This window comes from Carcharodon carcharias, chromosome 12, assembly GCF_017639515.1.
Source record: "Carcharodon carcharias isolate sCarCar2 chromosome 12, sCarCar2.pri, whole genome shotgun sequence".
Classification (NCBI taxonomy): domain Eukaryota; kingdom Metazoa; phylum Chordata; class Chondrichthyes; order Lamniformes; family Lamnidae; genus Carcharodon; species Carcharodon carcharias.
Genome location: NC_054478.1, coordinates 121,225,461 through 121,248,337, shown reverse-complemented (window position 1 = coordinate 121,248,337; position 22,877 = coordinate 121,225,461). Strand labels below are relative to the sequence as shown.

Sequence of the window (22,877 nt, the reverse complement as noted above, 5' to 3'; positions counted from 1 at the left end):
TTGGTCAACTGTCCTAATATCGAATGTGTCTCAATATCAAACTTTGTCTCATTATGCTCCTGTGAAGCACCTTTGCATGTTTTACGTGTTAAACATGCTACGTAAATGCAAGTTGCTGCCGTTATTGTTTGAAGACCCACCAAAGAGGCACCTCAAGAGACAGCCCTGACTTGATTAACTGCAGGCTGTGAGGGCCATGAAACAATTCTGCATTTGTAATCCTGCTTGTATTTTCCAGTTACTGGAAAATTGTAGCAGTCAGAAGCAAATATTGTGATCAGATTTAAAAAAAAGATGAAAAGATTTTAACCAGTTTTTCTGTTGTGAATTTTGCCAAATAATAAGTAACAGCTGGTGGGAGATTGTTTGTGCAGCACCAAGACCCTGAGGCAATAAAGCAGAACTACTTCTTGAAGCAACATATAAAGCACTATTATTTAGATCATTATATGGTATCTGCTTCTACTCTCCACCCATTACTGATTAACTCCATGTCAATAAGTTATAGTACTAGATGAGCTGAATCCACATGCGAAGCCGAGGTACTTGTTAAGATAATCAAGCGACATTGTAAAATAATTTGCTTGGTCAGACATGATTCAATTTTTAGGTCAGCAGTACAGCCTAAAGTCACTCATGAATAACTCCATCCTCATAAGAGGCTGGGTGTTACATAAGTCTCACTTAAAGGATTAAACAAAAACAAATGTTTAGAAAGAAGTAGGATTAAAGCGCTTCAGTTTTGCTCTGGTTGGTTTTCAATATTTTATCTTGAACCAGTAGATGCTGATCAGGTCATTGGGACAATCTGTCAGTTTTTAGTTCTAATTACAGGCGATATCCAAATCTTTAACCCGGCTTCTCTCTTCACAGATATTCACTAGCCTGCTGTGTATTTCCAGTATATTCTTTATTAGAATACTGCTTTAAATAAGTCACACATTCCAGCTGTGAGGGTAATAGATTAAAATATGGTAATAAAATCAGAGATTATTCAACACCAAGTGTGCATGTGTATAATTTCAACTTACTTACGCCATTAAGCTCAGTAACTTTCCAAGATAGTACTGCCTGAGAGGCCATCAATAATCACTGCTTAAATAAAAATACTTGAAGTATGGCACTCCCTTGATGACTTACTTAACAAAGGTAGCAAGGGCAACAAAAGCCAATTGACCAGAAGTTCTGAGATTTAATTTGATTGTTAGATGCCGCATATAGCCTTAATGTCATGGGCTAAAGTCTGGAAAAACCAGACTGACTCTACTCCTGATTGTTATAAAGTAATTCCTGCCGGAAAGTGCACATGTACAGGTTCCAGATGAAAAGAGTGTGATGGAGTAAGACCTCACCCTTTTTTTTTAATATAAAATATATAGTGAGATGCTCATTGCTATTTCTAAAAATTTCAAACTGGACAAAGACCTAAATCAGCTCCATCCGTGACCTTGAACAAAAGGAGCCACCTGGCAGTATCAGAGAAACCCGCACCTTGTTATCCCTGAAAAACCACTAATAACCCTCTGTGGGCTGCACATAGCAAATTCAAAGAGAGCTACACAAAAGCCATCTGCATTTCATAACCCAGGATGGCCAACAGGAGTCTGCTCATCTGCTAAGGCAAAGCGCCTGCACCCTTACTTTCAATACTTAATGGTTGAGATATTTAACAATCTCGGGGACCCAGATGAGGATGCACGTCCTTTGTCAAAGGGTGTGTGGAGAGGTGGGAGTTATGTGACACAGGCATCTGGCCGAATTGCAAAGTCTCAGTCTGCTTTTTTACCATCTGACCAACAGCCTTACAGAGAAGGTACTCTGGCCCAGGTTGGACACCTGGCCCCATCTACACTGCTTCTGCTGGAAATTCTGTACCATCGCCAAAGACTGATTTATCTCTGCATGCCTATCTCATCATTGAGGTCCACACCACCAGAAAAGTGAACCATTCAGCATCAGTTTTCAGCCCACCTACCTCTGTGAAGGAATACCTCATTGGACTTTGATTCTGGTCTCTGTAACCCACATGAACCAACATTTATTTTCTCTATGGTCTCTATACTGTTAATCTTTCTTTTCTCTATCCCTCTCTTAACTGCCTGAGTGTGGAGGCAACGTTGCAACCCTCTTCCCACGATTTGAATGTGTGCAAATAAACTAACCCTCTGAATTCATCCTATCTCAAGTTAGCTGTGGGGTTATTAAGAGAAAATTGGGTCACACCAAAATTGAGATGTTGGGGAATATGCCACCGGTAATAAAGAGGGAAATAAATCAAAACACCTTTATGATTATGGACAGTTGGTGAGAGGAGAAACTAGTGCAGTTTAAGTTAACCCCCCTCCTTTCTGTAACAAGGGGATTGGGCTCAGCTCTGAATGGAAATCTGGGGGAGATGCCGAAGGACTGCTGACACCCTTGGGACTGTATGCAGCATTTTCAGCAAGCGGCAGGGGGTAATTACAAGTGCTCCAGATGACAAAGCTTTAAATAGGATACAGTTGCCTTTCTAAATTAAAGAAAAGAGATAATTTTACAAATTTACACCGAGCTTCAGCCTTCAGGAAAAAGGAAGAATTGCATTTATATTGAACTTTTCACAGCCATAGGATAGCTCAAAAGTATTTTACTAACCAAGTACTTCAGAAGTGTAGTCACTGTAGGAAACACAGCAGCCAATTTGCACACAGCAAGCTCCCATAAACAGCAATGTGATTTTGTGATATTAGTGAAGGAGTAAATATTGACCAGGACACTGGGGATATACTTTTCTTCAAAATAGTGCCATGGGATTTTTTACATCCACATGAGAATTCATACTTCAAATCTCTCTCCTTGAACTTCCATACATTTAATGAATGTAATATGCCAAAATTCTGCCAGTTAAAATGTCTTGCGTTGGGATCGGCCACTACTTACACCTTTAAATGCACAATGTAACCTTTGTCTATTCATGCATTTATTGCATATGCATGCCACATCTAATGATTCCTGCCACAGGTGGTCCACGTAAGCCAAGCACTAAATCATTATTTGCGTGCAACTTAATTTTTAATGTTGGTGTGGGGTCTCCCTGAACATTAAAAGTTCCCAAGCCCTCTAATAGAACAGCTAGAATCTTTTAAATATTGGTGCTGCTATCCTGCACCCAGCCTGAAGCTTAAGTTGTGCATCTCTGGAAGGTGATCTCACTCCCCTTGGCTTCGCTGTACTTGGGAATCACGCTAGGCATTAGAACCTTAAAAGGTCCATTGTGTCTGTGCAGACTCTTTGCTAGAGAAATCAGAACAAATCTCATTGCCCATCAGGTTGCATTTCTACTTTTTGTACTGCTGCATAGACATTGATGTGAATTATGTATTATAAAGATACAGAAATATTCATGTGGAGACCACAGGAATAAATTTGTCCACAGGTTCAAGTTTTGTCCAATAATTTCCAGAGGAGAAAAATTTTACTCATAATTTTAAAATAGATAGGTACAGATATTTACAAACATTTATGTATTCTAAACCATTATTGCACATAGAACTTTTCAGCTATGCTATATGTAAGGTACTCACTGTTCCTCCCAAATGATAGCAGCAGAAAGTATATCACCACCGAGCCCACCGTGTTCCTCAGGTGTATTGACTCCTAAAAGGCCCTGTTGTCCAGCCTTTTCCCAGACTTCTCTGCTCACTTGGCCATCTTTTTCCCATCTGGAACAATAAATATTATAATTTGCTGGATTTCAAATGGTAGTGCCAAACATAGAGGGGGTTTTACAGCATTTGTTTGATGTAAGTAGATTTTTGTGCTTTGGTTCTCGGGTCAATGATTTTCCTACTTTCAGTTCTATGGAATGTCACTTGAAATGGTATGTTTCCTGCTCGGAGCCATGTTTCACCACTTTGATCTTTGTGTTGACACCAGAAAGCTAGTTATCCCAAATCATCACTGATAATGCCATTTTCACAGTTCCAACAACCACCTATTTGATACATGTAACACTTAGCAATGTTAATCCAACTCCAAACAACATAATCTGAGGCATCAGCTGTACTGACAGAAAACTAGATTGAGGAAAGGATCTTTATCCAAACTTGGATATGTAGATAAAAGCAAAAAACTGCGGATGCTGGAAATCCAAAACAAAAACAAAAATACCTGGAAAAACTCAGCAGGTCTCACAGCATCTGCGGAGAGGAACACAGTTAACATTTCAAGTCCATATGACTCTTCAACAGAACTAAGGAAAAATAGAAAAGAGGTGAAATATAAACTGGTTTAAAGGGGGGGTGGGACAGGTAGAGCTGGATAGAGGGCCAGTGATAGGTGGAGATAACCAAAAGATGTCATAGACAAAAGGACAAAGAGGTGTTGAAAGCTGGTGATATTATCTAAGGATTGTGATAATAAAGGTACAGATAGCCCTAGTGGGGGGAAGGGATCGAAATAGGCTAAAAGGCAGAGATAAAACAATGGATGGAAATACATTTAAAAATAATGGAAATAGGTGGGAAAAGAAAAACCTATATAAATTATTGGAAAAAAGGGAGATCGGAAAGGGTGTGGGGATGGAGGAGAGAGTTCATGATCTAAAATTGTTGAACTCAATATTCAGTCCGGAAGGCTGTAAAGTGCCAAGTCGGAAGATGAGGTGCTGTTCCTCCAGTTTGCGTTGAGCTTCACTGGAATAATGCAGCAGGCCAAGGACGGACATGTGGGCATGAGAGCAGGGTGGAGTGTTGAAATGGCAAGCGACAGGGAGGCCTGGGTCATGCTTGCGGAAAAAGCGAAGGTGTTCCGCAAAGCAGTCACCTAGTCTGTGTTTGGCCTCTCCAATGTAGAGCCCACCACACTGGGAGCAGCGAAAGCAGTAGACTAAATTGAGGGAAGTGCAAGTGAAATGCTGCTTCACTTGAAAGGAGCGTTTGGGCCCTTGGACGGTGAGGAGAGGTAAAGGGGCAGGCATTGCACCTTCTGTGGTTGCATGGGAAGGTGCCGTGGGAGGGGTTGAGGTATAGGGGATGATGGAGGAGTGGACCAGGGTGTCCAGGAGGGAATGATCCCTGCAGAATGCCACCAGAGTGGGTGAAGGGAAGATTTGTTTGGTGGTGGCATCATGCTAGAATTGGCGGAAACGGTGGAGGATGATCCTTTGAATGTGGAGGCTGGTGGGGTGATAAGTGAGGACAAGGGGGACCCTACCATAGTTCTGGGAGGGAAAGGAAGGTGTGAGGGCGGATGCGTGGGAGATGGGCCGGACATGGTTGAGGGCCCTGTCAACCACCGTGGGTGGAAAACCTCGGTCAAGGAAGAAGGAAGACATGTCAGAGGAAGACAAAACAAAAACAGAATTACCTGGAAAAACTCAGTAGGTCTGGCAGCATCGGCGGAGAAGAAAAGAGTTGACGTTTCGAGTCCTCATGACCCTTCGACAGAACTTGAGTTCGAGTCCAGGAAAGAGCTGAAATATAAGCTGGTTTAAGGTGTGTGCGTGTGGGGGGCGGAGAGATAGAGAGACAGAGAGGTGGAGGGGGGGGGGGGTGTGGTTGTAGGGACAAACAAGCAGTGATAGAAGCAGATCATCAAAAGATGTCAACGACAATAGTACAATAGAACTCATAGGTGTTAAAGTTAAAGTTGGTGATATTATCTAAAGGAATGTGCTAATTAAGAATGGATGGTAGGGCACTCAAGGTATAGCTCTAGTGGGGTTTTTTTTTATAATGGAAATAGGTGGGAAAAGGAAAATCTTTATAATTTATTGGAAAAAAAAGGAAGGGGGAAACAGAAAGGGGGTGGGGATGGGGGAGGGAGCTCATGACCTAAAGTTGTTGAATTCAATATTCAGTCCGGAAGGCTGTAAAGTCCCTAGTCGGAAGATGAGGTGTTGTTCCTCCAGTTTGCGCTGGGCTTCACTGGAACAATGCAGCAAGCCAAGGACAGACATGTGGGCAAGAGAGCAGGGTGGAGTGTTAAAATGGCAAGCGACAGGGAGGTTTGGGTCATTCTTGCAGACAGACCGCAGGTGTTCTGCAAAGCGGTCGCCCAGTTTACGTTTGGTCTCTCCAATGTAGAGGAGACCACATTGGGAGCAACGAATGCAGTAGACTAAGTTGGGGGAAATGCAAGTGAAATGCTGCTTCACTTGAAAGGAGTGTTTGGGTCCTTGGACGGTGAGGAGAGAGGAAGTGAAGGGGCAGGTGTTGCATCTTTTGCGTGGGCATGGGGTTGTGCCATAGGAGGGGGTTGAGGAGTAGGGGGTGATGGAGGAGTGGACCAGGGTGTCCTGGAGGGAGCGATCCCTACGGAATGCCGATAAGGGGGGTGAAGGGAAGATGTGTTTGGTGGTGGCATCATGCTGGAGTTGGCGGAAATGGCGGAGGATGATCCTTTGAATGTGGAGGCTGGTGGGGTGATAAGTGAGGACAAGGGGGACCTTATCATGTTTCTGGGAGGGAGGAGAAGGCGTGAGGGCGGATGCGCGGGAGATGGGCCAGACACGGTTGAGGGCCCTGTCAACGACCGTAGGTGGAAAACCTCGGTTAAGGAAGAAGGAGGACATGTCAGAGGAACTGTTTTTGAATGTAGCATCATCGGAACAGATGCGACGGAGGCGAAGGAACTGAGAGAATGGGATGGAGTCCTTACAGGAAGCGGGATGTGAGGAGCTGTAGTCGAGATAGCTGTGGGAGTCGGTGGGTTTGTAATGGATATTGGTGGACAGTCTATCACCAGAGATTGAGACAGAGAGGTCAAGGAAGGGAAGGGAAGTGTCAGAGATGGACCACGTGAAAATGATGGAGGGGTGGAGATTGGAAGCAAAATTAATAAATTTTTCCAAGTCCTCACGAGAGCATGAAGCGGCACCGAAGTAATCATCGATGTACCCGAGAAAGAGTTGTGGAAGGGGGCCGGAGTAGGACTGGAACAAGGAATGTTCCACATACCCCATAAAGAGACAGGCATAGCTGGGGCCCATGCGGGTACCCATAGCCACACCTTTTATTTGGAGGAAGTGAGAGGAGTTGAAGGAGAAATTGTTCAGCGTGAGAACAAGTTCAGCCAGACGGAGGAGAGTAGTGGTGGATGGGGATTGTTCGGGCCTCTGTTCGAGGAAGAAGCTAAGGGCCCTCAGACCATCCTGGTGGGGGATGGAGGTGTAGAGGGATTGGACGTCCATGGTGAAGAGGAAGCGGTAGGGGCCAGGGAACTGGAAATTGTTGATGTGACGTAAGGTGTCAGAGGAATCACGGATGTAGGTGGGAAGGGACTGGACAAGGGGAGAGAGAAGGGAGTCAAGATAACGAGAAATGAGTTCTGCGGGGCAGGAGCAAGCTGACACGATCGCTCTACCGGGGCAGTTCTGTTTGTGGATTTTGGGTAGGAGATAGAAGCGGGCCGTCCGAGGTTGGGCGACTATCAGGTTGGAAGCTGTGGGAGGGAGATCCCCAGAGGAGATGAGGTCAGTGACAGTCCTGGAAACAGTGGCCTGATGTTCAGTGGTGGGGTCATGGTCCACGGAGAGGTAGGAGGAAGTGTCTGCGAGTTGACGCTCAGCCTCCGCGAGGTAGAGGTCAGTGCGCCAGACAACAACAGCACCACCCTTGTCAGCGGGTTTGATGACAATGTCAGGGTTGGACCTGAGAGAATGGAGTGCAGTAAGTTCAGAGAGAGACAGGTTAGAATGGGTGAGAGGAGCAGAGAAATTGAGACGACTAATGTCGCGCCGACAGTTCTCAATGAAAAGATCGAGAGAAGGTAAGAATCCAGAGGGAGGCGTCCAGGTGGAGGGAGAATATTGGAGATGGGTAAAAGGATCCGTTGAACTGGGAGAGGACTCCTGCCCAAAGAAGTGAGCCCGGAGACGAAGACGGCGGAAGAAGAGTTCAGTATCATGCCGAGCCCGAAATTCATTGAGGTGAGGGCGTAAGGGTATGAAACTAAGTCCTTTGCTGAGCACTGAACGTTCAGCATCGGAGAGGGGAAGGTCAGGGGGTATAGTGAATACACGGCTGGGGTTGGGACTGGAAGAAAGGGAGGGGACGGAGGGACAGGCAGGGGTGGAGGGTCCTAGATGGGTGTTGGTGTCGATGAGTTGTTGGAGCTTGCGTTCCTTAGCACTTGAGAGAAAGAGAAAAAGTTTCTTGTTGAGGCGTCGGATGAGCCGAAGGATAAAATGAAACTGGGGGCACGCGCAGCTTTGAAAAAGGGTACGGCATGTCCTGACATGTCCTCCTTCTTCCTTAACCGAGGTTTTCCACCTACGGTCGTTGACAGGGCCCTCAACCGTGTCCGGCCCATCTCCCGCGCATCCGCCCTCACGCCTTCTCCTCCATCCCAGAAACATGATAGGGTCCCCCTTGTCCTCACTTATCACCCCACCAGCCTCCACATTCAAAGGATCATCCTCCGCCATTTCCGCCAACTCCAGCATGATGCCACCACCAAACACATCTTCCCTTCACCCCCCTTATCGGCATTCCGTAGGGATCGCTCCCTCCGGGACACCCTGGTCCACTCCTCCATCACCCCCTACTCCTCAACCCCCTCCTATGGCACAACCCCATGCCCACGCAAAAGATGCAACACCTGCCCCTTCACTTCCTCTCTCCTCACCGTCCAAGGACCCAAACACTCCTTTCAAGTGAAGCAGCATTTCACTTGCATTTCCCCCAACTTAGTCTACTGCATTCGTTGCTCCCAATGTGGTCTCCTCTACATTGGAGAGACCAAACGTAAACTGGGCGACCGCTTTGCAGAACACCTGCGGTCTGTCCGCAAGAATGACCCAAACCTCCCTGTCGCTTGCCATTTTAACACTCCACCCTGCTCTCTTGCCCACATGTCTGTCCTTGGCTTGCTGCATTGTTCCAGTGAAGCCCAACGCAAACTGGAGGAACAACACCTCATCTTCCGACTAGGGACTTTACAGCCTTCCGGACTGAATATTGAATTCAACAACTTTAGGTCGTGAGCTCCCTCCCCCATCCCCACCCCCTTTCTGTTTCCCCCTTCCTTTTTTTTTTCCAATAAATTATAAAGATTTTCCTTTTCCCACCTATTTCCATTATAAAAAAAAACCCCACTAGAGCTATACCTTGAGTGCCCTACCATCCATTCTTAATTAGCACATTCCTTTAGATAATATCACCAACTTTAACTTTAACACCTATGTGTTCTACTGCACTATTGTCGTTGACATCTTTTGATGATCTGCTTCTATCACTGCTTGTTTGTCCCTACAACCACACCACCCCCCCCTCCACCTCTCTGTCTCTCTATCTCTCCGCCCCCCACACACACACCTTAAACCAGCTTATATTTCAGCTCTTTCCTGGACTCGAACTCAAGTTCTGTCGAAGGGTCATGAGGACTCGAAACGTCAACTCTTTTCTTCTCCGCCGATGCTGCCAGACCTACTGAGTTTTTCCAGGTAATTCTGTTTTTGTTTTGGATTTCCAGCATCCGCAGTTTTTTTGTTTTTATCAGAGGAAGACATGTCATCTGTTCTGGTGATGCCACTTTCAAAAACAATTCCTCTGACATGTCTTCCTTCACTGATGTCTTTTAGGAAAAGGATCACCTTCACAGAGTCTGACATATGCATGACTCCAGTCTTACACTAGATGGTTGACTCTGAAGTTGAGTAGCAAGCCACCCAGTTGAACAATCACTATGTTTCCCAGTGGAACACAGAAGTAGGAGTAGGTACTGCAGGCTTGACATCATCATCCAAAACACACAGAATAAAGTTGAAATCAATGGCAATTGATGAACCCGTGTACAGAAATAACGGGCTGATCATCAAAGGCTATCTGGAAGTGGAGAGGGGGACATGGAAATGGACACATTATGTGTCCTCCCACTGTCATTCATAAAAATGGTACGAATTAATACAGTATTAGCATGACATAGCACATGGCAAGCACGGCACATTGCTCTAGAGTGCAAGAATCCAGCTTCAACTCATACACATAAAAAGAAAACATCCTGCCAGATCCAGACCAAGTTGAATTGAAATAGCAGAGCTAGGGGGTTTACTATAGGCCTCCCAAATGCCAGCAGGAGATTGAGGAACAGTTATGTAGGCAGATTTTGGAAAGATGTAAAAGCAATAGGGTTGTTGTGGTGGGTGATTTTAACTTTCCCTATATTGACTGGGAATCACTTAGTGCTAGGGGTTTGGATGGTGCAGAATTTGTAAGGTGCACCCAGGAGGGCTTCCTGAGACAATATGTAGATAGTCCAACTAGGGAAGGGGCAATACTAGATCTGGTATTAGGGAATGAAACCGTCCAGGTGGAAGCATTTCGGAAAAAGTGACCATAATTCAGTAAGTTTCAAGATACTGGTGAATAAGGATAACAGGAGTCCTCGGGTTAAGGTGCTTAATTGGGGGAAGGCTAATTATAACAATATTAGGCAGCAACTGAGGAATCTAGACTAGCGATGTTTGAGGGCAAATCAACAACTGACATGTGGGGGGCTTTCAAACGTCAGTTGATAAGTATTCAGGACCGGCATGTTCCTGCTAGGATGGATAAGTATGGCAAGTTTCAGGAACCTTGGATAACGAAGGATATTGTGAGATTAGTCAAAAAGAAAAGGGAAGCATTCGTAAGGGCTAGTAGGCTGGGAACAGATGAAGCCCGTGGAGAATATAAAGAAAGTAGGAAGAAACTTAAGCAAGGAGTCAGGAGGGCTAAAAGGGGTCATGAAAAGCTATTGGCAACCAGGATTAAGGAAAATCCCAAGGCCTTTTATACATATGTAAAAAGCATGAGGGTAGCCAGGGAAAGGGTAGGCCCACTCAGGGACAGAGGTGGGAATCGGTGTCTGGAGCCAGAAGAAATGGGATACTAAATGAGTACTTTTCATCAGTATTCACCAAAGAGAAGGAATTAGAGGTCGATTTGTCTAGGAGTGTTTAGATAGCATGGATCATGTTGAGATCAAAAAAGTGGTGTTAGGCATCTTGAAGAATATTAAGGTAGATAAGTTCCCAGGGACAGATGGGACCTACCCCAGAGTACTAAGGGAGGCAAGGGAGGAGATTGCTGGAACCTTGACAGAAATCTTTGTATCCTCACTGGCTATGGGTGAGGTCCCAAAGGACTGGAGAATGGCCAATGTTGTTCCATTGTTTAAAATGGGTAGCAGGGATAATCCAGGAAATTATAGGCCGGTGAGCCTTACGTCAGTGATAGGGAAATTATTGGGGAAGATTCTTTGTGACAGGATTTATTATCATTTGGAAGCAAATGCGCCTATTAGTGAGAGGCAGCATGGTTTTGTGAAGGGGAGGTCGTACCTCACTAACTTGATCGAGTTTTTTGAGTAAGTGACAAAGATGATCGATGATGGACGGGCAGTGGATGTTATCTACATGGATTTCAGTAAAGCCTTTGAAAAGGTCCCTCATGGCAGACTGGTACAGAAGGTAAAGTCGCACAGGATCAGAGGTGAGATGGCAAGATGGATACAGAATTGGCTTGGTCATAGAAGACAGTGGGTAGCAGTGGAAGGATGCTTTGCTGAATGGAGCACTGTGGCTAGTGGTGTTCAGCAGGGATCAGTGCTGGGACCTTTGCTGTTTGTAGTATATGTAAATGATTTGGAGGAAAATGTAACTGGACTAATTAGTAAGTTTGCAGATGACACTAAGGTTGGAGGAGTTGCAGGTAGCGAAGAGGATTGTCAAAGGATACAACAGGATGTAGATCGGTTGGAGACTTGGGCGGAGAAATGGCAGATGAAGTTTAATCTGGACAAATGCCAGGTAATGCATTTTGGAAGGTCTAACACAGGTAGGAATTATACAGTAAATGGCAGAACACTTAAGTGCATCGACGGGCAGATGGATCTTGGTGTACAGGTCCACAGGTCACTAAAAGTGGCAACGCAGGTGGATAAGGTAGTCAGGAAAGCATATGGCATGCTCGCCTTCATCGGCAGGGGTATTGAGTATAAAAGCTGGGAAGTCATGCTGCAGATGTATAGAACCTTGGTTAGGCCACACTTGGAATATTGCGTACATATTCTGGTTGCCACATTACCAGAAGGATATGGAGGTGTTGGAGAGGGTGCAGAGGAGGTTTACCAGGATGCTGCCTGGTCTGGAGGTTATTAGCTATGAGGAGAGGTTGGAGAAACTTGGATCGTTCTCACTAGAGCGACGGAGATTGAGGGGCTACTTGATAGAAGTTTACAAAATTATGAGTGGCATGGACAGAGTAGATAGTCAGAAGCTTTTTCCCAGGATGGACGAGTCAATTACTAGGGGTCACAGATTTAAGGTGAGACAAGAAAACTTTACAGGAGATGTGCAGGGCAAGTTTTTTTATGCAGAGGGTAGTGAGTGTCTGGAATTCGCTGCCAGAGGAGGTGGTGGAAACAGGTACGATAATGGTGTTTAAGAGGCAGCTTGACAAACACATGAATAGGATGGGAATAGAGGGATACGGACCCCGGAAGTGCAAAATGTTTTAGTTTGACAGGCAATATGATCAGCGCAGGCTTGGAGGGCCGAAGGGCCTGTTCCTGTGCTGTACTTTTCTTTGTTCTTTGTAGAAAATGGTACAGAGGGGAAGCAGTCCAGAAGAGCTAAGAGGCCAGCCTAGCTGAGTTTATTGGGCATGAGATTCTTCGAGTAGTGCCCCCCATCCTACTACTCTCTGAACTCTCCAATGCTCTCTCCCCTTCCTCCTCCTAACAAAGTGCTTGTACAGTACACTTGTGGCAAAGACAGACATCTAAACTGTATATACTGCAATAATAGTCATGGGCTCTTCACTGTCTTATGGGCAAGATAAAACGTGTCTGGTCAATGGCACCAGTCGCAAGGAGGCCTATCTCTCACCATATATTTCAGCAGCACAGAATCATCTTATTCACAAAATAGCGAGGTATAGCAAATAACGTCACAACTAAATGGGTCTGTTGCCAGATATCCTTAGACAGTCAGATCTGAATTGAGCAGAGGTCATCACATGTCTGAGAAACTAGTTTTTACAAAGGACTTCCCTAACAAAATTCAGAAAGCTGTGAAAACTGATTTTTGACATTGGAAGCTCCAGTTCACACACTGAGGAAAGCGTAGCAATTGCATCATACCCTCATGAGGATTATGCCATTTACAAGACAGTAGAAGATAATACAGCTTTGATGGTTAGCTTTAAGTTAGTGGCAGTTCTTATCACTACCATGGAGTAGATTTTCCACTTAGCGCTCAAAATTGTGCCAGTTTTCCAAAGGGAAGTTACAATTCAAGTTACTGGTCAAACTCATTTCCATAATCACAAATTTAAATTGTCCATGAACCAATGTAAACAAGCAGTATATTAGAACATAAATGCTTATTTATTTTTTACTTGCATTAAATATATTTCTTGATATACTTAAGAGTGGCAACCCGGTGGAGCTTTATTAATGCAGCTAAAAATGGGTTTGTCAGAAATAAGCATATTAAGAAGTGTCTAGTCCACCACCTGTTAGCAATCTGATTTTAGATAACTGAAAATATTAGAAAAATTATACAGAACCATTGGTGTACAGTAGTATAGCAGTATTCAATGATAAATTAAATATTTTTTTAATATTTAAAGGCTATTAAAAGGTGCCTATTAGTGCCTTTGTGCCGAAAGAACCTTAATTTTATTAGCCTCCATGAAAGCCCACAAGTGGTGCAATTAATAGCACTATTTCAATTGGAGGGTAAAAACAGAGCAGGGCTGGCTTCCAGCACAGTGATTTTTAAACCAGCACAAAGGCTTTGTACTGAATGTAGCTTATGCTTCAAACTCTACGATCTTTTGCACTGTTCTGGCCAGTTTAGGGCAAAACCTAGCAGAAACTCTACTCCTGCATATGTCAGTGGAAGATATCCTTTAGTCAGAGGCTGAAGCTGGCTCACCAGGCCTGCTTTTGACTACAGACTCCAGTCTTACACTCGATGGTTGACTCTGAAGTGGAGTAGCAAGCCACCCAGTTGAACAATCGCTATGTTTCTCATTGGAACAGAGGAGTAGGAGTAGGTACTCCAGGCTTGACATCATCATCCAAAACACACAGAATAAAGTTGAAATCAATGACAATTGATGAACCCGTGTACAGGGTTAATCATCAAAGGCTATCTGGAAATGGAGAAGGGTACATTATGTGTTCTCCCACTGTCATTCACGAAAATGGTACGAATTAGTACAATATCTGGAGTGGACTGAAATTGAAAGAAGGAAGAATTGGCAGCTAGTCATCTTTCACAACTTCAGAAGGTCCCAATACATTTCACAGTCAATGAAGTACTATTTGAATTGTTGTGACTGTTGCAACTACAATCAATTTCCACACAAGAAAGGCCAGCAGACAACAATGGGATATATGGGTAGCTAATCTGTTTTTTCATGGTGTGGGGCGAGGGATAAATATTAGCCAGGGCACTAGGAGAATTCCCCAGTTCTTCTTCAAATAATATCATCTGATCTTTTACGCCTGCCCAAGATTGAGATTGAATGTCTCATTCCAAAGTGCCATCTCATTCCAAAGTGCCATCTCCTACAGTGCAGCACTCCTTCAGTACTGCATGAATACCAGCTCATGCTGCGATGTTCCGATCTGTAGAGTGGGGCTTGAACACATCTCTTTCATATTCATATATGAAAGTGTTACCTGTAAGCCAAGGCCGACAACTAGACGTTTACAAATACAGCTCTATGGATCCAACAGTAACTCATCTCTTCTTCCATTGTGGGCAAGGGAGCTACCAGATACTGGTAATTGAGAACTATCACTACTTGGTCACAGGAAGGGGAGTACTGACTGTAACTCTTTATCCAGCAAGTGGTTCAAAGTTCCATGACAACCTAAGTCTTTGGATAGAAACCAATAGCCTCTTTTCAGCTTGGAGGCCCCAGAGTTAATTGGTCTAAGTCACAGTGCACTGTGATGTTTTGGCTCCTTGCTCTATTTGCTCCCCTGCAACAATGCAATTAATATATACTGTAACTGTTTACCTATCTCAGAGATACAGTAAATACCACCTCAAATCAAGACCAGTGAACATGGCAAAAAATAGTTAATAGGTATTAATTAATAAAAACAAGAGGACATAATGAATTTTTTTTCACAGGTTGAAGAGCTCAGAAAAGCACCAAAATTGTCAGCTGGTGCTGGTGGCACCACTGACTCAATTTTCCATCCACTTTAATAGCAACCTTCTTGGGAGGTAGCAGCAGAAAGCTTACCTCTGAATGTCCATATTTGCAATAGATATGTTTTCTGTTTTGTGGCACAGAAATTTGACATTTTATATACTTCTCTCTTCATTTCCAGTGCAGGCAGGCCACCATGCTCTGGACTTTATAACACTCCCACAGAGATCTGTTGCAATGAACAGGACAGAACTGGAAACTTGTCAATAAATGTTGCAATGAACAGGACAGAACTGGAAACTTGTCAATAAATCAACAGAATAATCTGTTTGAACACCTTCTCAGGCTGGCTCAGACACTCCAACGACATCTTTGATCTGAGCACCAAAGAATGCACAAACCCACAGCCTTTTAGAATTTCAGAATGCCTCACAATAAAAATTTAAATATCATCTGCCTTTTCATCCCTTATTTTAAAATCTGTAAAAGAACATGAAAGACACATTGTCTCATGTATTTCCACAATAAATCATCTTCTCATTTAATTTTAGAGACAACCCTGCTTTCACAGAGGTTATTCAGAATTCATAAAATAGACAAACATAGTTTATTTCAATTAACAGCAAGCTTCAGAGGTAGGTATTTCCAGGATTTTCTTGATGAAGCTTCTGTTTACTTTCACCTTTTAAAACAAAAGACATTGTAGGGGTGTCCAGTTGAAGGACCTCTTTTCAAATGGATTAGTAATTAAAGAACAAAGAACAAAGAAAAGTACAGCACAGGAACTGGCCCTTCAGCCCTCCAAAACTGTGCCGATCATATTGCCTGTCAAACTAAAACATTTTGCACTTCCGGGGTCCATAAGGACTCCCCATATAAGCTATATAAGACAACATAAAAGTTCTGCATGTAAAGTGTGTTTTAATAATACCTTTAAGTAAACAGGTAATTATTTACAGATTATTTACAGATACAGAGATCTTCATGCTACTGTCAATGCTTGTCCTTGCATACTCTCCTCGTATGTAAGGCAGTCAGTCTACTCCAAAACTGCATACATGTAAGGCTTACTTCACAGCTCACACCGTGCCTCCTCTGGCTGCCTACAAATGCACTTTTATATTTTCTTCTTGGGCCATCAGAAAGTCTGTATGGATCCCTAGGAGTCTGCAGGCTCCTGTTTGAGAACCTCTGTACTAATTAGCAAAGATAATAAATTCCTGAAGTTCATTCCCAGGCAATAGTAGCTGGAAAACCAATTCATGCAAATGTATCATGCGTGATGCGATTCTGAAGTGAAATTAAGCCTCACTTACAATCTCACAAGAAGGTTCTGAAGTTTTTGGGTTTTTCAAAGCCATTCCATAACAAGAGTGATTTCTAATATCAAACAAAAACAAAAATAGCTGGAAAAACTCAGCAAGTCTGACAGCATCTGCGGAGAGGAAGACAGAGTTAACGTTTCAAGTCCGTATGACTCTTCATCAGAACCAAGAGAAATAGAAATGTGGTGAAATATAAGCTGTTTAAGGGGGATGGGACAGGTGGAGCTGGATAGAGGGCCAGTGATAGGTGGAGGCAAAGGAGAGATTGCCAAAGATGTCATAAACAAAGGTCAAAGGGGTGTTAGCGGTGGTGATATTAGCTAAAGGGTGTGCTAATGGTGACATTAAGGGTAGAAAGCAGGAAGAGCAAGTGACAGATGGCCCTAGTGGGCATAGGGTGGGTTGGGGGGAAGGGATCGAAATAGGTGGAGATAAAACAATGGGTGGAAATAAATTTTAAAAATAATAATAGAAATAGGTGGGAAAAGAAAACTACATGTATATAAAAATATATATATTATTAGAAAAAAGGAATCAAGAAGTGGATGAGGATGGTGGAGAGAGTTCATGATCTGAAGTTATTGAACTCAATGTTAAGTCCGGAAGGCTGTAAAGTGGCTAATCAGAAGATGAGGTGCTGTTCCTCCAGTTTGTGTTGAGCTTCACTGGAACATTGCAGCAGGCCAAGGACGGAAATGTGGGCATGAGAGCAGGATGGTGTGTTGAGACGGCAAGCGACAGGAAGGTCTGATCATGCGTGCGGACAGACCACAGGTGTTCCGCAAAGCGGTCACCCAGTCTGCGTTTGGCCTCACCAACGTAGTGACCACCATATTGGGAGCAGCGAATGCAGTAGACTAAATTGAGGGAAGTGCAAGTGAAGTGCTGCTGCCCTTGAAAGAAGTGTTTGGGCCCTTGGGCGGTGAGGAGGAGGGAAGTAAAGGGCAGGTGCTGCACCTTCTGCTGTTGCATGGGAAGGTGCCGTGGGAGGGGGTTGAGGTGTAGGATGTGATGAAGGAGTGGACCAGGGTGTCCCGGAGGGAACGGTCCCTACAGAATGCCGACAAGGGGGGTGAAGGGAAGATGTGTTTGGTGGTGGCATCATGCTGGAGTTGGTGGAAATGGCGGAGGATGATCCTTTGAATGCAGAGGCTGCTGGCATGATAAGTGAAGACAAAGGGGACCATATTATGGTTCTGGGAGGGAGAGGAAGGTGTGAGGGCGGATGCGCAGGAAATGGGCCGGACACGGTTGAGGGCCCTGTCAACCGTCGTGGAAAACCTCGGTTAAGGAAGAAGGAAGACATGTCAGAAGAACTGTTTTGGAAAGTGGCATAATCGGAACAGATGCAACGGAGGCGAAGGAACTGAGAGAATGGGATGGAGTCCTTACAGGAAGCAGGGTGTGAGGAGCTGTAGTCGAGGCAGCTGTGGGAGTCGATGGGCTTGTAATGAATATTGGTGGATAATCCATCACCAGAAATTGAGACCAAGAGGTCACGGGAGGGAAGGGAAGCATCAGTGATGGACCAAGTGAAAATGATGGAGGGGTAGAAATCGGAAGCAAAATTAATACATTTTTCCAGATCCAGATGAGAGCTAATATCGATGCTTTTGCACATTCATCTAGAGTTTTAAAGCGCACCATTACAACACAAAGGTGGCGCTGAGCTGCCTCCTTGAACTGCAGCAGTCCATGTGGTGCAGGTACACCCACGGTGCTGTTAGGAAGGCAGTTCCAGGATTTTAACCCAATGACAGTGAAAGAACGGTGATATATTTCCAAGTCTGGGTGGTGAGTGGCTTAGAGGGGATCTTCCAGGTTCCCATGTGTCTGCCGCCCTTTTCCTACTAGATAGTAGCAGTCATTTGGAAGGTGCTATCTAAGGAGCCTTGGTGAGTTTCTACAGTGTACCTTGAAGATGGTACACGCTGCTATCACTGTGTATCAGTGGTGAAGGGAGTGAATGTTTGTGGATGGGGTGCCAATCAAGCAGGCTGCCTTGTCCTGGAAGGCATCAAGCTCCTAAGTGTTGTTGGAGCTGCATTCATCCAGTAGGTGGTGGGGAGCCATTTTCATGAACTTGGCGGACCAACTGGTCTAGGTACATTCACAGAGCTGTTGGGGATTTTGTCTCAGTGACAGTAAAGGAACAGCAATATAGTTCTAAATCAGGACAGTGTGTGATTTGGTTGGGAGCTTGCAGATGGTGGTCTTTCCATGCGTGTACAGCCCTTATTGTTCTTGTGTGGTAGAGGTTGTGGGTTTGGAAGGTACAGTTGAAGAAGCCTTGGCATGTTCTCATTGCACCTTGTAGATGGTATCTACAGCTGCCACAGTGCACCAGTGGAGGAGGGAGCGAATGGTTAAGGTGGTGGACAGGGTGCAGGTCAAGCAACCATCACACTGACTGGTGCCTTGTTGATGATGGACAGGATTGGGGAGTCAGGAGGTGAGTTACTTAGCACAGAATTCCCAGCTTCTGAACTGCTCTTTTGGCACAGTATTTATATGGCTGGCCCATTAAGTTTCTGACCAATGGCAACCTCCAGATTGTTGTTGATGGAGGGTTCAGTAATAGTACTACCATTGAATGTCCAGGGGAGATGGTTAGATTCTATATTGTTGCAGATGGTCATTCACTGGCAACTTGTGTGTCGTGTGCCACATATTAACCCAATCCTGAATGTTGTCCAGGTCTTGTTACACATGGGCAACTTGCTTCAGTATCTGAGGAGTTGTGAATGGTACGGAACACAGTGTAATCATCAGTGAACATTCTGCTTCTGACCTTAAGACGGAATGGAATTTCATTGACCAAAGATGGTTGGGACTTAGAGCACTTTGATGCCTCATTCAGTCAAATGCTGCCTCGATGTCAAGGACAGTCACTTTAACATCACCTCTGGAGTTCAGCACTTCTGTCCATGTTAGGACCAAGATCATAATGAAGTCAGGAGCCAAGTGGCCCCGGTGAAACCCAAGCTGAGCATCAGTCAGCAGGTTGTTGCTGAATAAGCACCGCTTGATAGCACTACGGGCAACACCCATTACTTTACAAAAGATTGATAGTTAACTGATGTGGCATTAATTGGCTGGATTGGATTTGTCCTGCTTTTTACAGACAGGACATACCTGGGTGAATTTCTACATTGTTGAGCAGATGACTGCCTTGTGGCTGTGCTGGAACAGCTTCACTAACAGAACACCAAATCTAGATTACAATCTTCATTTACTACAGCCGGGATCTAGTCAGGGCCCAAAGCCTTTGCTGTGTCTACTTTGTTCAGCCACTTCTCGATGCCCTTCTCAAGGACAATTAAGGGCAGGGAATAAATCCTGATCTTGCCAGCAATACTCATCACAAGAATTAATAAAAAGTCACATGGAGTCAAAGTGACTGAAGACCGGCATCCATGATAGTGGAACTTCAGGAAGAGGCCAGGATCACCTACTTGATAATTCCAGCTGAAGATCGGTGCAAAGGCTTCAGCCTTGTCTTCTGCAATGATGTGCTGGGCTCCCCCAACTCTGAGGATGAGGATGTTTTTGGAGTCTCCTCCTCCAGTTAGTTGTTTAACTGTCCACCACCACTCATGACTGAATGTGGTAAGACTGCAGAGCTTTGATCTGTCTATTGGTTGAGGCATTGCTTAGTCTATAGCATGCTGCTTCCACTGTTTGACATGAATGTAGTCTAATGTTGTAGCTTCACCAGACTATTTTTATTCATTCATGGGATGTGAATGTCACTGCATTTATTGCCCATCCCTAATTGTCCTTGAGGTGATGGTGGTGAGCTGCCTTCTTGAACCGCTGCAGTCCAGCACCTTATTTTTAGGTATGCCTGGTGCTGCTCCTGGTGTGCCCTCCAATATGCCTCCTTGGACCAGGGCTGACCCCCTGGATTGATGGCAATGATAGTGAGGGATATGCCAGGCCCTGAGATTACAAACTGTGCCTAGATGCAATTCCGATGGCCCACAGTGCCTCATGGATGCCCAGCTTCAAACTGTTATATTTGTTCTGATTCTATCCTATTCAGCATGGTGGTGCTACGCATGATGGAGGATGTCCTCAGTATGAAGGCAGGACTTCATAGTGTCTACGGCACTATGACATCGACATGTGGCAGTCCCTATCAATACTGTCACGGACAGGTGCATCTGGGACAGGCAAGTTGAAGATGAGATAGATGTTTCCCTCTTGTTGGTCCGCTCACTACTTTTCACAGGCCCAGTCTAGCAGCTATGTCCTTCAGGACTCAGCCAGCTCGGTCAGTAGTGGTGCTATTGAGCCATCTTGATAATGGACATTGAAGTCCCCACCCGAAGTACATCCTGAACCCTTGCTACCCTCAGTGCTTCTTCTAAGCGGTATTTAACATGGAGGAGTAATGACTTATCAACTGAGAGAGGGTAGCAGGTGGTAACTAGCAAGACATTTCCCTACCCATGTTTGGCCTGATGCCCTGAGATTGAGGACTCCCAGGATCACTCCCTCCTCACTGTACATCATTGTGTTGCCACCTTAGGTGGGTCTGTCCCGTCCAAGGATGGTGATAGAGGGAATCTGGGACATTGGTTGCAAGGTATGAATTGAATATGACCAAATCAGGCTTTTGCTTGTGGGACTGCGCTCCCAATTTTGGCACAAGTTTGCAGATGTTAGTGAGGAGGACTTGCAGGATCAACTAGGCGATGCGTGTGTGCTTTGTTTCTTCTGGTGCCTTGGTTAATGTTAGGTGGTCCATCTTGTTTTCGGCTTGCTCAACTTTTCTGGAGTAGTTTGATACAAATGAGTAGCTTGCTAGGTCAGTTCAGAGGGCAATTAACAGTCAACAGTCACTGTAGGTCAAACTGGGTAAGCACAGATTTCTCCCCTGTAGGGTTCATGAACCGGGTCATTCAACAATCCGGTAGTTTCATGATTATTAATAACACAAGCATTTTATTCCACATGTATTAACTAATTGAATTTTAATCAAAGCTTAGATTAAATAAACTACTAATGAGATTATAGACCAAATGCCAAGCTATATGGGTTTATGTTTGGAAAAAAATAGCAACTCAATTTTTTCCCAAATCTCTTGAAAATCAAGTGTTTGTCTCTTCATTTATGAGATGGTGGGATTGGTATGTATGTGGTAGGTAAGAATAGCAGCTGGGAAATTACAATTAATCTTCTTTATCTTAATGTTTGTAATAATTTTACTCAAAATTTCACAGGGCTACATACTGTGTATGATATGGAGCCACCTCTACTTCAAAAAATCTTCTCACACTTTGTCTGAATATATCATGCTCTTCAGAAAAGATTCGGCGAGTACCAATGTCCATCAGATTCTTGGTGAAGGAGGTTTCTGGGCGAGAGATTTTGTGTGTTTCATCACATTTTGTTTGCATGCAATGCAGTCTAAGAAAAAAACAAAAAGAGGTAGGATAAGAATTCAAGTATTTATTTTCAAAATCATTAGAGCATGGATGGCAAGCCATTCAGCCCATTGCATCTGCACCGGTTCTCTGAATGACCAATTCACCTAGTGCCATTCCCTTGCCTTCTCCCCGTAACCGTGCATGTTCTTCCTTTTCAGGTGACAGTAATATCCTTTTTGAAAGCTTCGATTGAACCAGCCTCCACCACACTCTCAGGCAGTGCATTCCACATCCTAACCACTTGCTGAGTGAAAAAGCTTTTCCTCATTCACCTTCACTGTTGACTGGACAAATTTGGTGCTTCTTTTCAAGTCTCTTTAATCTACAATTTTTGTTAACATTGAGATAGCAAGGCAAACTTTAAAGCACTGAATTGATAGTGTCAAGCTTGACTTTTAAAAACTCCAAGACTGGAAAGGAAGTCCCACTATTTAGGAGCTCTGGGAAGTGATCTACTCAGTAGAAAACCACATTCTTTGCAATATCACAAAACATTCATAGGTCGTGGTCAATAAATAAACTAGGACCCAAACATCGCACCCTTAATTTTCACAGGGAGCACGTAAGCAGCCTGCAAGGTCAGTGATGTAGAGGACCTGCCAATCATAATGGCAGAGCCTCATCTAAGTAAATCTATCTGGTCCTTTTTTTTATTCATTTATGGGATGTGGGCTTTGCTGGCTAGGCCAGTATTTACTGCCCATCCCTAATTGCCCTTGAGAAGGTGGTGGTGAGCTGCCTTCTTGGATCGCTGCAGTCCATGTGGTATAGGTACACTCACAGTGCTGTTAGGGAGTTCCAGGATTTTGACCCAGCGACAGTCAAGGAACGGCAGTATATTTCCAAGTCAGGATGGTGAGTGACTTGGAGGGGAACTTCCAGGTGGTGGTGTTCTATTTGCTGCCCTCATCCTTCTAGATGGTAGTGGTTGTGGGTTTAGAAGGTGCTGTCTAAGGAGGTTTGGCAAGTTCCTGCAATGC

General features: G+C 44.4%; 1 protein-coding gene across 2 annotated transcripts in view; it reads right to left on the bottom strand.

Annotated features, from left to right (window-relative positions):
• Window positions 1-22,877, bottom strand: part of LOC121284644 (KAT8 regulatory NSL complex subunit 1-like protein) — a 326,543-nt gene that overhangs the window by 283,765 nt on the left and 19,901 nt on the right. Inside the window, exons 1-2 of one of the 2 annotated variants that reach the window (XM_041200186.1) lie at window positions 21,745-21,879; window positions 3,564-3,701 (exon numbers count right to left, since the gene is read on the bottom strand). The gene's annotated coding sequence lies outside the window, so the exon portion shown is untranslated. Of the gene's footprint in view, window positions 1-3,563; window positions 3,702-21,744; window positions 21,880-22,877 lie in introns of those variants that run through there. The other variant, XM_041200188.1, reaches the window with a different exon arrangement.